Source organism: Coptis chinensis, chromosome 6 (assembly GCF_015680905.1).
Source record: "Coptis chinensis isolate HL-2020 chromosome 6, ASM1568090v1, whole genome shotgun sequence".
NCBI classification, from domain to species: Eukaryota; Viridiplantae; Streptophyta; class Magnoliopsida; order Ranunculales; family Ranunculaceae; genus Coptis; species Coptis chinensis.
The window spans coordinates 18,870,126-18,875,399 of record NC_141461.1 but is presented as its reverse complement, the minus strand read 5'-3'; the positions used below and the strand labels follow the sequence as shown (position 1 = coordinate 18,875,399).

Sequence of the window (5,274 nt, the reverse complement as noted above, 5' to 3'; positions counted from 1 at the left end):
GCAGATCCAATGATTATGTATTCAACATCAAATGCACCTAGCTTATTAAGAAAAAAGAAATAAATTAATTTGCTGAGAATTGAACAAAAAATGATGTGCTTATTATATTAGTTGTGGCATTAGTCTTGTATTTTCAAATGTGTGGCCTATGTGGGAATTTACTCTCGTGAAAGAAATTGCCTGTGTCGATATGATTTGCAAACATTAGCATATACGACATATGTTATTTGGAAATGACCAACAAACAACTTATGAAATCAATCATGAGCTAGCGAACCATTTGAGGCCAACTTTGGAAAATCGATAAAGAGCAAATCCAATTTAAATAACGAAACTAAATTAAGAGATTATAAACATAAATAAATAGAAAAGATTAAACACATTACATTGGCAAAGCCTCCTAGGCAGTCAAGCTAGATCAATCTGTTACAACAAAACTCAAGAACTTTTCATTTGCTTATAAAATGAAGTCTTTGTACAAAAGTTTCTTTTTCATATCCAGAGTAACTATATCTTGCAGTTTTAGCAAATTGATAGCCATTCACCGGGTTAGAAGATCAAATCTGTCTTGTATACCCCAAGTAAAGTTATTAGAGTCGTGTTAGAAGCCATCACAACCGCTCTTCAATCGATCAGATTCCGACCATAACGTAAACAGACCTTCTCAATTGCATATGTAACACCATCCAATACATGTGAGCAGGTATAGCAGGAAACAATACATTGTAGGGCTATACATGTGAGCAACCTGTTGGAGAAAGTAATATGAGTATATTTGAGGGATTAGCAACTTATGGTATATTCTTAGAACCCTAAATGAAATCCAAAATCAGTCGATGAAGAATACATACCAGGGAGAAGATGGAGTTCTCCTACAGGAATTATTTGTCTGAGCATTACTGGCGAATGAACAACTGCGTTGGGAATGTTTAGGAGCCAGGAAACACTACCAGTAATAGTATTCATGCCTAAATAAAAGATATACTTATCTGTACTGCTATACTTTGTCTCGTTCTTTAAGAATGTGATTGCACCTTGATCAAGCTTCTAGAAGAGACATATTTATGGACGCAAAACCTCAAAGACTGGATAAAAGCAACTATATCAAGAAGAGATGAATTTACAAGAGGAACACTCGCATCAATGATAAACCTTTCGATGCTCCAGAATGAAGACAATAATGAAAAAAGGACAAAAACAGCACCAAGGGGTTCGAGATTTTACCTGATGTCCGCAGCAAAAAGCCATATCCTTTGAGTTGGTAAGGCAAATGCGGCATACCGGTGGACATCCATAAGAAAGATTCACGAGACCTTAATAACTTCATCCAAGATTATATTGCTCCTGCTTCCCCCTAATTGATTTCTCAATGGGGCAAAATAGCCTATTAGTGCTTCCTAGATTATTGTAATAAATGCATTGATTTTTATAATTAAAACCTACACAAGAATAACAAAAGGCTAAATAGAAGGCCTACATTGCTTTTTCTTAAGACTTAATCATTTAAAAGTCCGTTAATGATAGCTAAGCAGTAGGCTGTAGGCTCATATATATATATATATATATATATATATATATATATATATATACAGCCCGGCTCCTAAAAGGACCTTAAATAAGGACCTTAAATAAGTACCAAGTCTAAAACACCCGCAACTTCACCTACAAAATGATTTAAACCCTAATCTTTTGTGCATATGATCTGCTAACTATAAAGAACATCTCTACAAAAATTCAACTCGTTTGACAATTTTAACACCGGCAAAAGATGAATGCAAAAACTAGACATTTCGACCTTTATATATATATATATTCAAAAGTGGAAAACAATTTTATCTAAGTTAGAGGATATCAAACGAGTTGAATTTTTGTAGAGATGTTCTTTATGGTTAGCAGATCATATGCACAAAAAAGATTAGGGTTTAAATCATTTTGTAGGTGAAGTTGTGGGTTTTTAGACTTGGTATTTTATTTAAGGTCTTATTTAAGTCTTTAGGAGCCAGAGTATATATATATATATATATATATATATATATATATATATATATATATATATATATATACAACTGGCTCCTAAAAGGACCTTAAATAAGGACCTTAAATAAACAATAGTTTGGTGCACAAAGTTTGGGAAAATATGTTGCATCTAAAATGTATCAAACGAAATTAATAAGTCAACCTACAATGACAGGCCCTTAAATCACTCTAGAAGTTATAAGAGATAAGATGGCAACATGAAAGTCTGACCTTGTTATCGAATGTTGAACTTCCAGGTGGAGCTGTGCCTCTAGAGGTTGCTTGGGATTATATGGTGGCACACTGTGCTGGAAACTGCTGGACCGCATTAAAAAAAAGTGTAGGTGTTATATCTTCAACTACCCGCATTAAAAAAGTGTAGGTTGCCACATTCAAACAAAAAACCACGACTTTTTTTACTAAGTGCAGAATATTTTTGGTAACGTAGTGAAGAAAACAAATAACACATGCAAAAATGTCCAATGACCAATCTCGAATCCCAAATACCCAAGATTGGAAATATATTAATACTGTGACGCTAAGATTAGAAGAGGAAAACATTTTAGAATAATAAAAAATAAAAATGGTGAAATTTAGTGCTAGCTCCTGTTCAAGACTCGAGACAGGGCTAAACTAATCGAGCCGTGAATTCTGTAACTAAACCAATTGAATTACCCAAGACCAGCTGACCAGCTGATCGAAACAGAGTAATTGTGGCAAGTTTAAACATTCTAAAAAATAGGCAACCATTTTCCGCAGATAGCAAGTAAACCCGAGTGCGAAATTGAAGTCGCCGTTAACGAAAAGATTTTTTCCAACGTTCAAGACCTCAAATGATGTATCCTCTGAACTGTACACTGTACACCCTCTACAAACTGTATAATAAAGACGCCAACATTTGATCTTTGTATTACTTTTACTTCTTTCCGTTTCTAATGGCTGCATTTTGGTTCTTCAGTTTTATTTTGGAGAACTATACACTGTACACCCTCTACAAACCGTATAATAAAGACGCCAACATCTGATTTTTGAATTACTTTAACTTCTTCCCCTTAACCAATGACCACTCTAACCCCTTAACCAATCCCAAATACCCAAGTTTAAACATTCTAAAAAACAGGGCTAAACTAATCGAGCCGCGAATTCTTTAACCCCGACCAACCGAATTACCCAAGACCGGTGACCGGTGATCCGAAAAACAGAGTAACTGTGGCAAGTTTAAACATTCTAAAAAACAGGCAACCATTTTCCGTAGAAAGCAAGTAAACCCGAGTGCGAAATCAAAGTCGCCGTTAACGAAAAGATTTTTCCAACGTTCAAAAGCTCAAATGGTGTATCCTCTGAATTGTACGCTATACACCCTCTACAAACTGTATAATAAAGACGCTAACATCTGATTTTTGTATTACTTTTACTTCTTCACCTTTCTGATGGCTGCATTTTGGTTCTTCAGTTTTATTTTGGAGAACTATACACTGTACACCCTCTACAAAATGTATAATAAAGACGCCAACATCTGATTTTTGTATTACTTTTACTTCTTTCCCTTAACCAATGACCAATCTCGAATCCCAAATACCCAAGATTGGAAATATATATATTAATACTGTGACGCTAAGATTAGAAGAGGAAAACATTTTAGAATTAAAAAAAAAATGGTGAAATTTAGTGCTAGCTGCTGTTCAAGACTCGAGACAGGGCTAAACTAATTGAGCCGTGAATTCTGTAACTGAACCAACTGAATTACCCAAGACCAGCTGACCAACTGATCGAAACAGAGTAATCGTGGCAAGTTTAAACATACTAAAAAATAGGCAACCATTTTCAGCAGAAAGCAAGTAAACTCGAGTGCGAAACTGGAGTCGCCGTTAGCGAAAAGATTTTTTCAACGTTCAAAACCTCAAATGATGTATCCTCTGAACTGTGCACTGTACACCCTATACAAACTGTATAATAAAGACGCCAACATCTGATTTTTGTATTACTTTTACTTCTTTCCCTTTCTGATGGCTGCATTTTGGTTCTTCAATTTTATTTTGAAGAACTATACATTGTACACCCTCTACAAACTGTATAATAAAGACGCCAACATCTGATTTTTGGATTACTTTTACTTCTTTCCATTTCGGATGGCTGCATTTTGGTTCTTCAGTTTTATTTTGACGTCTTGTGTTCCCTTTTTGATGGATGCATTTTGGTTCTTCAGTTTTATTTCAACGTCTTGTGGTACAACTCAAAAATATATTAAACTACCATGAAAACCTAAACGCATCGCAGCACTAAACATACCGCAAGATATGAAAACTACCATGAAAACATCAGTGTGTGTTAGGGCAGCACTAAACATACCGCAAGATATGAAAACGGTATTGGTTACGATTTTAGATATCGGCAGCAGCGCTTAACATATCTGACAAACGGTATTGGTTACGATTTTAGATATCGGCAGCAGCGCTTAACATATCTGACAAACACCTTAACCCAAACTGAGCCACGCATAAACAACTAAACTGTAAACACCTTAACCCAAACTGAGCCACACATAAACGACTAAACTGTCAAAATGTTTTGCTACATATTTAGTTACCTCAATTGGAATTCAGAACACATGGGCAATCAACATAAAATGCTGTAAATGTCACATGCATCATATTATTGTGGCTACAGTAACGTAGACCAATTTCAGTAAAAAAATATAGCACGCAATAGCAAATTACGTAAGGTTCTGAAAGCGAAAACTAATTAAAGGGAAAGCAAATTGAATCATGTAAAGAACCTGTTGGAATCCTGGCAGTAAGAGTTCGGTTAGCCGAGGCCGAAAATATAGAGCGAGAAACAAACAGAGAACATGAATTGTTAAATGAACAATTAGAAAAGATGGATGGTGATGCAAAGAAATAGACATTAATAATAGAAAAGCACCTCTTTGAACAATGCCGAAACTGGAGCGAGAGTTTAGCGAATTGTGAGAGGGCGAACGATCCAGGTTTTATACTGAGAGTAGAGGAGCAACGTAAGGGAAAAATCATTCTTTGTTTTAATAGCAACAAGATTGGTTATTTGGGAAGGCCAAATGAGAGAGAGGAGTTACAGTATCTGTGAAATTAGTCATTGAGGATAGGCATTTTTATGAGGATGTGAAATTAGTCGTTGTGAAATTAACTCATGCCGTTTCTTTGAGAGCTTGAAAGGTGGGAGCGCTAGACTATACTATTACTGGAAGATGAAGTTGGATCGTTCGCTCTCTCAATTTAATAT

The 5,274-nt window shown here is 35.3% G+C and overlaps 1 long non-coding RNA gene across 1 annotated transcript; it reads right to left on the bottom strand.

Moving 5' to 3' along the window:
* Window positions 1-360: 360 nt before the first annotated feature.
* LOC147491935 (uncharacterized) lies at window positions 361-1,349 on the bottom strand. The gene is made up of 3 exons (XR_015197375.1): window positions 1,225-1,349; window positions 852-1,085; window positions 361-748 (listed from the first exon to the last, which is right to left on the bottom strand). It is a non-coding gene; the product is annotated as an uncharacterized LOC147491935 (long non-coding RNA).
* Window positions 1,350-5,274: the final 3,925 nt, after the last annotated feature.